Source organism: Sminthopsis crassicaudata, chromosome 1, assembly GCF_048593235.1.
Source record: "Sminthopsis crassicaudata isolate SCR6 chromosome 1, ASM4859323v1, whole genome shotgun sequence".
NCBI classification, from domain to species: Eukaryota; Metazoa; Chordata; class Mammalia; order Dasyuromorphia; family Dasyuridae; genus Sminthopsis; species Sminthopsis crassicaudata.
The window spans coordinates 325,669,250-325,682,664 of record NC_133617.1 but is presented as its reverse complement, the minus strand read 5'-3'; positions in this window follow the sequence as shown (position 1 = coordinate 325,682,664).

Below are 13,415 nucleotides of genomic sequence, written 5' to 3'. Positions count from 1 at the left end.
ATTTGGGATGGAGTTGTGTCAAGATTTGTACATCTTCTATTTCCTTTGTTCTATTTTCTGCTTTGCTCGTGGAACACAGTGCCTTCTTTGATGTGGACAAGCCACGCTTGACAGTCCTGTGCCAAAATTCCCATGTCTCATAATTGACATTAATGTTCTTCAGAGAGAATTTGAGAGTGTCTTTGTATTGCTTCTTCTGGCCACCATGTGAGCTCTTGTCTGGTGCAAGTTCTTTGTAAAATGATTTTTTTATGCAACCATATATTTGGCATTCAAACAACACAGACAGCCCATTGGAATTGTGCTTTCTGTGGTAAAATCTGAATATTTGGCAGTTCCTGCTAAACTGTCCAGGTTTTATAAGCAAATAACAATGAAATCAGCACAACGTATAGAATTTTAGTCTGTCATATAACCTGATATATCTTCTCTTCCCTACTCTCTTTCATTGCCTCCTAAACATTGATATAGTCCTGGTGATATGTGTCAATTCATCATTTATGTGGGCTAGATCATGTTGAGAGTAACTCATGGGCTTCAAACCTATCTATGGATTTGGGTAATGTCTACTCCAAACATGTGAAGACTTCATTCAAAGGAATGGGCAGATGAGAGCACTTTGTTCCAACAGTCATGAAGATGGTAGAAGCATGTCTTGTGGAATACTTAGCGCTTGATTAGACACTGAAAATGCTAGTGCCATCCACTAAATCCCAAGCTATTGTCTTCCACTTGCCTGACCACAATGAAATGTCATGGATGCACCTGAACAGCAAGCACTTTAAATAAAGAGAAGAAATAAAGAGAAAGAAATAGTCATATAATGTAAATATAAATATAATATAAAATATAAATATAATATAAATATAAAAGAAATATAAAGAGAAGAAATAGTCAAGACTGTGAAAAATAATTAATAGCAAATGATTTAAAATGATCCAGAGTCCCCTCCTTTCCTAAAGTCCTGCTCTTGAAGGACATTACTGATAATAAGATTGAACTGATTATCTTCAATCCTTGTCAGACCCCATCCAACCCTACAAGAAATTTATTCTAAAGGGAGGAAAGTCAGTGTGTTCTACTTAGGTTTGGGTAAGGATAAATTATTTGAATATTTTGTCCAAGACTAAGGGTGGTCTGCATGGAGAAAGTCTGTCCAAAGATGACACTATGTCTCTCTCAGCCTCTCACTTTAATATAATCTACCTCCCACTTAATTATCCAATAAGAATTGATTGGATAACAATCAGGAATACCTACTCTTTAAAAGATAAATATACTGTTAGCCTGCTATTTTGATTGTCTGAGAGATGATCAAATGACCATCCTTTTATTAATAATGTGGTTAAAATAATTAATTTAATTAACCATTAATAAAATGGCTAAATTATCCAAAAACTATCTCAAGCCTTTTTTTTTTTAATTGTCACAAGTGTAAGAGTGAGGAAGGAGCTGTGTGGAAGAGTGCTAGATGGATCCTCTCCAAACCAAACATTCACATTCAACAAATAAAAAATCTGATGGTCCTAAGGTAAGATGACTATCAGTAGACTCAATGTTAACAGATTAGAACACTTTTCTGGATGAATAGCTTATTGTTGTGCTGGAGGGGCAGCTGAGTCTATAATAATAGAAAAGGAGTGGGCAGCTTTCAGACACTTAAGAGTATATAGCATTGCATTTGCTCAACTGAGCCAGAACACTGTCAAACATCAAGATTGGTGAAAAAATTCAGAAGCTTCTAAATGAAAAATGAAATCTCCACAGGGTTTATCAACAGGACAATTCATCCATCTCTAAAAATACATATTTAATTCCATCAAAAATAAAGTGCAATGATTAACCTATGTCTGATTGCTTGCTGTCTTGAGGAAGAGAAGGGTGAGAGAGAAAAATTTGGAACACAAGATTTTGCAAAGATGAATGTTGAAAACTATCTTTGCATGAGTTTGGAGAAATAAAATATTATTAAAATTGTCTTTATATGTAACTGGAGAAAATAAAATATTATTTTAAAAAAGTACAGTGCAAGCAAAGCTTAGAGAAATGCAGGATTCTTGGCTAAGTAAGAAGGCAGATGAAATTCAGTTGTATGCTGATAGCAACAATCCAAAGTGTTTCTACAGTACCCTGAAGATTGTGAAACAAAGATCTTTGGAGCATCTCAACTACTTAGTGGCTGATGGAACCCACACTTATCATTCATAAGAACTTGATCTTGGAGAGATTGAGTGAACACTTTTAATAATGTCCTCAATAAACCATCAATAGCCAATGCTGATGCCATTGATATATGCTTCAAGTTGAAATCAATCCCTCTGTAGCCAAACTTCCATCTTAAAGAAGAGTGATTCAATGCCATTAATTCATCAGTAATCATTTCTTATATACGGACCATATGCCAGATACTGTGCTAGGTTCTGGAACTATAAAAACAATAATGAACCAGTCCCTGTTTCAGTCTTTGAACATGACTTGGAGACAGAAGCAAGCATTTCAATTCTGTCTCACCAATCAAAAAAGTCCAACACAATATCCCTACCCTTTATATTACAAACTGTAAAACAAAAACTCTTCTGGAAAGTCTGACTGGTTCTGTCCTTTTATGGGGTCTCTGTGATTCTCAAGCTTACTCTGCTTGTGATAAATCCTTCCCCATTCTCTTTTTCTGCTCCTTCCTTCTGTGAAGAAGTACTGTATTCAAGGTAGAATAAGATATTCAAACTATTATACCTAGCTTCTTGAATATATCATGTGCTCTGCTTAATTATTTGGTGACTATACACAAGATCCTTGTTTATTTTGTTCCAATAAGTTTGAAAGCCCAGTAGAGAAAGGGAAAAATGACAGAAAGACTACAGCTCTCACTTTTACAAGCAACTCGAAGTATCTATAAGACTTTTAATTTCTTGCTAAAATTGTCTTTACATGTATAATTTGTTTTTTAATTATATTTTATTTCTCCAAATACATGTAAAGATAGTTTTCAACATTTACCTCTATCAAACCTTGTGTTCCAAATTTTTTCTCCGTCCCTAGCACTTCCCCTCCCAAGACAACAAGCAATCTGATATATGTTAAATATGCACGGTTCCTCTAAACATATTTCTATATTGGTCTACATATGTTATTTGGAAAAAATACTATTTAAAAAAAAGACTTCTAATTTCTGCAGTATAATATTTTATTATAGGAAGGCCTATATGCCAGTGCCCTTTTTTTCCAATGGTAAATGGAGATATGACTCCAAAATCACATAATAATAATTGTAAAAGAGTAATGGCTTACCCAAGTAAAGGAATGAACCAGTAAGTTTGATAGGAGAGTCTTTCATGGAGAAATGGGTGGGAAGGAGAGAGACATGGTTAGAATGGCATGTTGTATGCCTTGTCAGAAGGGTTTGATATCTTAATTAGGTTTATTTAATTTTTTTTTCTCTTTGTTATTTGGAAAGGCTCACATGATAGGAGGGATTGTTGTTCAATCATTTCTAATCATATCTGTCTCTTCATGACTCTATTTGAGTCCTTGACAGAGATCCTGGAGTGATTTGCCATTTCCTTCTCCAGATAATTTTAAACATGAGAAAATTGAGGGAAATGAGGTTAAGTGAATTGGCCAGATTCATACAACTAGTAAATTTCTGAGGCTTGATTTGAACTCAGGAAGATGAAACTTCCTGATCCAATACTCTCTCCAACAGAGAGTGGTCTGGAAAAGATGTGATATAAAAAAGACAAGAGGGACTTTTAAAAGGTTGATATATTCTGGCACTTTTTCATTCGAGGGCTAATACAGTTTCTTTCCACAATGTAAAGAAGAGCAAGGGAAAATTGAGTAATAATACAAGATGGAAAGGGTATCTCAGTGGTACAATGATAGAGCACCAGCCTTCAGGAGGACCAGAGCACAAATCTGGCCTCAAACACTTACTAACTGTGTGATCCCAGGCAAGTCACTTAACCTGATTGCCTCACCAAAAACAAAAACAAACAAACAAAAAAGAATACAAGATGGAAGAGGCAGTTTGGGGGTACAGTGGGTAGAGCATAGCCCTGGAGTCAGGAGGACCTGAGCACAAATCCTGCCTCAAACACTTACTAGCTGTGTGATCAAATCCTAGGCAAGTCCCTTAATCCTGATTGCCTCCAAAAAATAACACAGGAATAGAAGATGGAGAAACTGTATTTAGATTTTTATAAATAATACATCTGTGATTCTGTTAGTGGGAGAAATCCTTCCACAGCTCCTTTCCATAACTTAGTAGTTAAATCTTGGGAGGTTGCCTGGATTTCAGAGTGACTTAGTGGTTTGACCTTGGATGTGACTTATTAGTTTCAGAGGACAGATTTGAGTCCAGGTATTTTTGACACCAAATCCAACATTCTGTTTACTACATCAGGATTTTGCAACTTTGTCATGGAAGGTTTCATTATTTTCTTTGAAATATTGGGAATTCTGAGAATATTATTAAGATCTATGTTTGAATGGAAATATAAATCATCTCTCAAAGCCAAATATAAGTAGTTTGGGATAATCTGTAATCTAGCTCCTCTTTATTAGGTACAGATAATTAATCCTTCCTCCAGACATGTGTTACAGATAGGAAGCTATACTGGCAGTAGGGATCAAAGCTCAGTTAGTCCCTGAGTTGGTCTTGTGTCTACTTCTTTTATTTCTACTTCCCAAGAAATAATATTCCTTCTCTCCATATTCTCACAAAGATTCAGTGAAGCAAAATGAGAGCACTTCTGTAAAATATGAGCTCTCCAGGGAGGAAAAAGTGCTTTAAAAATGACAGATTCACGGGTGAGTGATCTTAGTGTTTGAGCCTCATGGAAAAGAGCAAGAGAATACCTTATTTCCCATCTCTCTTGTTGTTGTACATTTAAAGCAGAAGAGGAGAGAGGGTTTTTATTAGTCTGGAACAGGAAGATCTACTAAACCTTTTGTTCCTTCAGTGACCACATAAGTAGCTCTCCATTCATAGTTTAAGCATGATTCTGTTTTAGAATTTCACCCTAAAAGAAATAAGAGAAGATGGCCTGTTTTCTAGAGAATGGCCTATTTGCTCTCAGATGCATGAAAATTAGAAGGCTTTGCCTGAGGGCCCAAGTGGTACCTGGGTAGCAGTCTGTACCTGCCTCCTGGGATAAATACTTATGAACCAGAAAGCAGGAGCACGCCTGCCAAAGCAGGTCAGGAACCTTGGGAGGGGGGCTGGGAGTTGTGCTGGGTTGCCCTTCACCCTGCCACTATTCTTTTTTAGCTTTCTATCTCTGGATTTCCAAGGTTCTCTTAGCCTCAGCTCTGTGGTTTCTTTGGCCTGGTCCAAGAAACTTATTTTTAGTTTAATGAATAGATGAAATGCTAAAAACAATGTAGATTCTGCCATATGTTTCTAGCCTCTCCCATTCCTTCCTCAGCTCTCCACCAATCTCACCACCCCCTCCTCATTCCATCTCCCTCTTGTCTTTTTCTTTTGCTGTGGTCAGAGTAAAGCAGGGAGCTTCACTTTATAGAGGAGAGAGCATTGTTACTTTACAATGATATCCTGGCTCAGCTGGAGCCAGCTGGGGATTCATAAGTATCATTTGTATTTTTAGTTATGTCCTCTACCCCCAAAGGTGGATTTTTAGGCTTCTAAACATCGCTTACATTTCATTGTCTATAAATATCATTTTGGTGGAAGGGTGGGGAAAGCGGAGAATAATTCAGAATATAGAATAGTTAGCTCATTTTGACAGCTACAAGACCCATGTCTTATCCCGGGTCTGACCTTGGGGCCTCAAAACGGATGGATTCAAATTTCCTAAGCCTTAAAGGGGGACTCAGTTAATATGCTGGAAATCCTGATATTTTTTAGGCTTTGCTGTCAGGAGAGAAATGCTCTTTTTCCACAAAAGTGCCCAGTGCAACTTTAATGTAAGCAGATTGTTCCATGAGAACAATCCACTTTAGAAAATAAAAGTTGGACAGGACAACTTTAACTAATTCTTATGTTTTGACCACAGTGTCCCCTGGTGGATATTTTTGGGAAACTCAGGGGTTTTAATTCTAAAAACAAAACAAAAAAATCAAGTTCAATTTGAGAAACTTAACTCAAAACAAAGGATACTTGTAATCTTGCTATGAAAAATATCCTGGACAAATGGAGTCTCCAGAGTTTTTTGATAATTTGGTATGACTTCTATTTCCCCAAATAATTTGTATGATATTGAAATTAATTGTTCTTTAAGGATTTGATAGAATTAACTTGTAAACACATTTGGCCCTGGGGACTTTTTATTAGGGATCTCATTGATGTCTTATTCAATTTATTTTTTCTAACATGAAGTTGAGTATTTTGCTTCTTTTGTTAATCTGAACAATCTATATTATTTGTAAATATTTATTTATTTATTTTAGATTGTCAGATTTATTAGCCTATTATTAGGCAAAATAGTTCCTAATAATTGATTCCATTTACTCTTCATGGGTGGTGAATTCTCCCTTTTCATCTTTAATTCTGGTAATTTGTTTTTCTTCTTTCTTCTTTTTTTTTTAATCAAATTAAAACAATGGTTTATTTATGTTATTGTTTTTTTTCCTAAAATGGGCTCCTAGTTTTGTTCATTAATTGAATAGTTTCTTACTTTCAATCTTATTAATCTCACCTTTGTTGTTTAATTGGGAATTTTTATTTTGTTTTTTTCCCCTTTAATTTGTAGTTCCATGTCCAATTTACTGATTTCTTTTTTATCTGTTTTACTGAGGTAAGTATTTAAACATATAAATTTTCCCTAAGTACTGCTGTGGCCGTATATATGAATGTAATGTATAAATTTTGGCATGTTGTCTTATTGTTGTCATTCCCTTTAATGGAATTTAATGAAATTATCAGTTGTTTCTATAATTTCTTCTTTGATCAACTCATTCTTTAGTTTTAGTGAGTTTTTATGCACTTTACTGAATGTCTCTTTTATTGTATTATGATCTAAAATGGATGCATTTAATATTTCTACTTTTCTATTATGAGATTATATTATAAAGTTTTTATGCCCTAAAAATGGTCAATTTTTGTAAAGGTTTCATGTGCCACTGAGAAAAAGATATATTCTTTTCTATCCCCATTTAATTTTCTCTGGAGTAATAACAAAGTTCATTTGGTAGAACAAAAGGTCAAGAATTTCAAAGGAATTAATGGAAAAAATGCAAATGAAGGTAGCTTAGTGTACCAGACCTAAAACTATATTATAAAGCAGTGATCATCAAAACAATTTGGTACTGGCTAAGAAATAGAGTAGTAGATCATATTAGGTTCACAAGATACAATAGTCAATGACCATAGTAATCTAGTGTTTGAAACCCAAACTCAAAGACTCCAGTTTCTGGGGTAAGAGCTCACTATTTGACAAAAATTGCTGGGAAAATTGGAAAATAGTATGGCAGAAATTAGGCATTGACCCACATCAAACTAATACCAAGATAAGGTTGAAATGGGTTCATGATTTAGATATAAGGAGTTTGATATTATAAGCAAATTAGAAGAACAAAAGATAGTCTACCTTTCATATCTGTGGAGAAGGAAGGAATTTGTGACCAAAAAAGAACCAGAGTACATACATTATGAAATGCAAAATAGATCATTTTTATTATATTAATTATATTGATTATATTTTTGTACAAATAAAACCAATGCAGACAAGATTAGAAAGGAAGCAGAAAATTGGGGAAAAATTTTTATATCCAAGGGTTCTAATAAAGATCTAATTTCTAAAATATATGGAGAATTTACTTAAATTTACAAGCTACAAGCCATTCTCCAACTAATAAATGGTTAAAGGATATAAATAGACAATTTTCAGATGACAAAATTAAAGCCATTTCTAGTCACATGAAAAAAAAATTCTTTAAATCACTATTGATCAGAAAAATGAAAATTAAGACAACTCTGAGATACCAGGAGATGACAGGAAAAGATAATGCAGAATGTTGGAGGGGATGTGGGAAAACTGGGGCACTTTTACATTTTTGTGGAACTGTGAATGAATCGAACCATTCTGGAGAGCAATTTGGAACTCTGCCTAAAGGATTATCAAACTCTGTATACCCTTTGATCCACTAATGTCTCTAGTGGGTTTGTATCCCAAAGAGATCATAAAAAAGGGAAAAGCACCCACATGTACAAAAATGTTTGTGGCAGCCCTTTTTGGAGTGGCAAAGGAACTGAACTGAATTATCTTCTTCAGTTAATTTTTATACATCTTTACCAGTATTCTGTGCTTTCTTTATCAAACTGATGATTCTTCTCTCCATGATTCTCTTATACCATTCTCATTTGTTATCCCAATTTTTCTTCTACTTTTCTTATTTGATTTGTAAAGTCCCTTTTTAGCTTTTCCTGGTATTCTTTTTGGACCTGAGATCAAGTCTCATTTTTCTTTGAGGCTTTAAATGTAGGTGTTTCTTATTTTTTCAATTTATGTTTTGATCTTCCTTATCATCATAGTAACTTTCTGTACTCAGGTTTTGTTGTTATTGTTTTCTCATTTTTCCAGCCTATTTCATTACTTTTAAAATTGAGTTCTGCTCTTGGGGTAGGGAGGACACTGTTCCAAGCTTCTCGTGCTAGAGACTTGTGCTAGAGTAATCATTTTTGAGAAGTCATTAAGAATAAGCCAATGCTAGAAAGCCAATCTCTGGCTGCTAACCTGAGGCAGAGGGCCTGGCAATTCACCTGGCTATGAGGCTCTGGAGCTATGAGGTTCAGAGAAGGGGAGAATCTCTTGTCTGGTGCTTCCCTGGGGTCCATGGGGGAAATGTTCACTGTTGTTGCACTGGGGTCCATGGAGCCCTATACTAGGACTCAGGGCCTTCCACTAATTTTTCAAGGAATGGCCTGCTACTAGGGCCTGCTCCCTAGATAGTTCTAAGACATCGTCTGCCCTGAACTACAATCCCCTTTTACATCAATGAGACAGACTTTTCTTACCAACCTTCCAACTTGGGTTGGAAAGTGTTTCACCCCATCTTTCCGTTGGTTCTCTCTCCAGAATTCATTTTGGCATGCTATTTTATAACTGTTGGAGGTGTATTTGGGCAAGTTCAAGTGATTTCCTGTTTCATTATCTTGGTTGTCAAAGTTCCAGAAGGGACAGAATGTATATAGGCTGCTGCTGTGTTGTATAATTTTGTATTTTCTGTGGAGCAAAATAGAAGTTGCCCTGTACCTGATAAGCATGGTTACTAAGAGTAACCATAGGAATTTTGGACCACCTTGCCAACACTAATTTAGGCATAAACTAGCTTCTGAATTACAAGAGAAAACCCTGAATAGGCATAAAATAAATAGAGAAATCATTTTTGAGAAGTCATTAAGAATAAACCAATGAGGGCAGCTAGGTAGTGCAGTGGGTAGAGCACCAGCCCTGAAATCAGGAGGATCTGAGTTCCAATGTGACCTCAGACTTAACACTTCCTAGCTTTGTGACTTTGGACAAGTTACTTAACCCCAATTGCCTCAGGAAAAAAAAAAAAGAATAAACTAATGCTGGCAAAAAAAGAAAAAATTGGAAATTGAGGGGAGGCCCATCAATTGAGGAATGGCTGAATAAATTGCAGTATATTGTTGGGCTTTTTAAAATAGCTTTTTATTTACAAAATGCATGGATAATTTTTCAACACTGACCCTTGTAAAACCTTCTTTTCCAACTTTTCCTCTCCTTCTCCCCACCTCCTCTCCTACATGGCAGGTAGTTAAATACATGTTAAATACAATATATTTGTACATATTTATACAGTTATCTTAACTGCACAAGAAAGATCAGATTTAGAAAGAAGGTAAAAATAACCTGACAAGGAAAATGCAAGCAGACAATAACAGAAAGAGTGGAAATGCTATGTTGTTGTCCAGACTCATTTCCCCCATAGTTCTTTCGCTGGGTGTAGCTGGTGCTCTTCATTACTGAACAATTGGAACTGATTTGGAACCATGTCCATCAGAATTGATCATCATATAGTATTGTTGTTGAAGTATATAATGATCTCCTGGTCCTGCTCATTTCACTGAGCATCAGTTCATGTAAGTCTCTCCAGTCCTTTCTGAAATCATACTGCTGGTCATTTCTTACAGAGCAATAATATTCCACAACATTCATATACCACAATTTATTCAGCCATTCTCCAATTGATGGACATCCATTCATCTTCCAATTTCTAGTTTCTGGCCACAACAAAGCTGCCACAACCATTCTTGCACATATATAGTTGCAGTATATTGTGAAGGAATATTATTTTACTATAAGAAATGATGAACAGGAGGATTTCAGAAAAACCTGGAAGCACATAGATAAACTGATGCAAAGTGACGTGAGCAGAACCAAGAAATATTATACATAGTAAAATTGTAAAATGATCAACTTTGAATGACTTAGCTATTCTTAGCAAAACAATGATCCAAGGCAGTTCTGAAGGACTTATGACAAAAGCTATTTACCTTGAAGGAAAGAACTGATGGACTCTGAATGCAGATTGAAGCATACTTTTTAAACTTTATTTTTCTTGGGAATGTAGTGAAGATTGCTTTGGTCTGTATTTTCTTTCATTTTGTTTGATTACACATGTATGAGCAATGTCAAATTGCTTGCCTTCTCAGAGAGGAGGGGAAAGCAGAAATGGAGGCAGAGTATTTGAAACTCCAAATTTTTTAAACCTTTTTTATTTTTTAAATATATGTATATCTTTTCAACAGTGAGATGATTCAAGCCACTTCTAGTGGTCTTGTGATGCAGAGAGCCATTTGCATCCAGAGAGAGGACTGTGGGTGAATAACAATATAGTATTTTTACTTTTGTTATTGTTTGCTTGCGTTTTGTTTTCTTTCTCATTTTTTTCCTTTTTTGATCTGATTTTTCTTGTTCATCATAATGTTGTAGAAATATGAACAGAAGAATTTTACACATTTAACTTGTAGATACTTCTATCTTGGGAAGGGGAAAGGGAATGTATATATATGCATATGTTTTGAAAATAAAAATCTTTAAAATAAAAATACCAATATTTGATGCAAAAAAACCAAACACAAAAACCATATACATAAATAGTTTTCAATCCTTGCAAAACCTTGTGTTCTAAATTTTTTCTCCCTCCCTTCCCTCCACTCCTTCCCCTAGAATGCAAGTAATCCAATATATGTTAAACATGTGCAATTCTTCTATGCAGATTTCCACAATTATATTGCACAAAAAAAATCAGATCAAAAAGGGGGAAAAATGAGAAGAAAACAAAGTCCAAGTAAATAATAACAAAAAAGTAAAAATACTATGTTGTAATCCACACTTCGTTCCCACAGTTCTTTCTGGGTGCTGATGCTCTCTCCATCCAAAACCATTGGAACTGGCCTGAATCAACTCACACTTAAAAAGAACCATATCTATCAGAATTGATCATCATATAATCTTCTTTTGCTGTGGATAATGTTCTCTTGGTTCTACTCACTTCACATAGCATCAGTTCATGTAAGTCTCTCCAGACCTTTCTGAAATTATTTCTTATAGAACAATAGTATTCCATAATATTCATATATCATAATTTATTCAGCCATTCTCCAACTACTTGACATCTACTTGAAAATCAAAATTGAAAAAAAAAAAAGTGTTTCTACATGAAATTGAGAAAAAATAATCATTAAAAAAAAATGAATCAATCCAGATCTTAGGATGCTGTTATGCTAGTTGCTTCTGCATTTATGTTTTATTCTTCTTAACTAGATCTTAGATTCCTTTAAGGCAGGTATTTTTTCTTATTCATTTTTGTGTCTTAGTGCCTAGAACAATAAATTACACATAGTGGGAATTCAACAAATGTTTAAGTGAAAATTGTCTTTGCCTAAAGACAGGTAGAGACAGAAGAATTCCCTTCTGGAACTTAAGCAGTTAATTTCAAGAGGCATGAAACTCTCTATTCTTGAAACATTTTATTTTAATTCATTCTAATTGAAAACAAATATGCCCTAACTTCTTTTCAGTTGCTTTTTTATGCCTTTCTAATTGATTCTCACAGAGATTATTGTCACTTCTCCTCAAATTTCTCATGTTACTAGTTTCCCCAACACTCTGCAGAAGACCTTAACTCACACTTTACTGAGAAAATAAGAGGTTCTTCACAGTGAGTTTCTTCTTCAGTTTTCTATGTCTCAAACCTACTTGACATTATCCCACGTTCTCTCCTGTTTTTCTTTAATGTCTGGTAATGAAGCGGCCCTTTTCACCAAGATTTGCCACCTTGTTTGTAATATAGATCTCATCTCTTCTGGTCTCTATTGGATTATCCCACAAACAATTAAGAAACATTATATTAATAAATCTTGTGATTCCTATTCCACTGAGTTTTCTTTTATACTATGTTATTCAAGGTTAAACTTTAAAAAGTAAGAGGCCTGGTCTAGCCCATGTGAAACATTCCTTAAAATGTCCTCCTAATTTCTATTCCTTTGGGTTCACTTTGTTCTCTAAAACAGTCTTTTTTTCAAAAAAAATAGCAAGGTTTTTTGTTTGTTTGTTTTTTGGTTTTTGGGTTTTTTTTTGATCCCTAACCCTTTAATCAAAATGAGCTTATCAGATGTTTTCCTCTTGGATCAGTGGTAGACCTCCTATTTCCAACACTGGTTCTGGAAAGGGAGACCTATTGAAAAATGACATAATTTTGCCTTAGAATGGCCTTAGAAGTGCAGTTGATAATAAAAAAAATCTAACCTATAATAACATTTAAATTTTTCCTGTCTCATTTTCTTTCCCTTTCTGCCCATGCTTAACTGTGATATCACAGTTACAAAATGAGCATACCAATTTTTAGATCTCCCTGAGCTGAATAATTTACATTTGCATCTTTAGGCTCCTCACATATTTCTGAGTTCATCCTAGCTCAGCTTCTAAACCATAAGAACCCTACATTTTGGGAGTTGTAATAGTATATTGAGTTTAATGATACATTCCTTTACCATTTAACCAACAAATGTTTATTAAACACTTAATGTGTGCCAGGCACCTTGCTCATTGCTGAAGATACAAAGACAAAGGAAGGGTTCTATTCAAGATCTTACCTCTACATGAGAGAGACAACATATATGTAGATGAGTTTGCAGACTTATATACAAAATAAACACAGGGAAATTTCAGGGACAAGGCCCTAACAGCTCGAAGTTCAAGAAAGGCCTCATGTAGAAGGCAGAAACTAGAGATTCTAAGAAGCAGAAGGGGAAACAGAATTTATTTCAGATACTGGAGTTATTTTTTTAAAGATAGTGATGGGAGATGGGATGCCATGTGGAAGGAATAGCAAGAAGACCAATGTGGACAGCCCATAGAGTATTTGAAGAGAAGCAATAAATAACAAGATTGAAAAAGTAAATCAGAAAAAGGTTATGATGGGCTTTA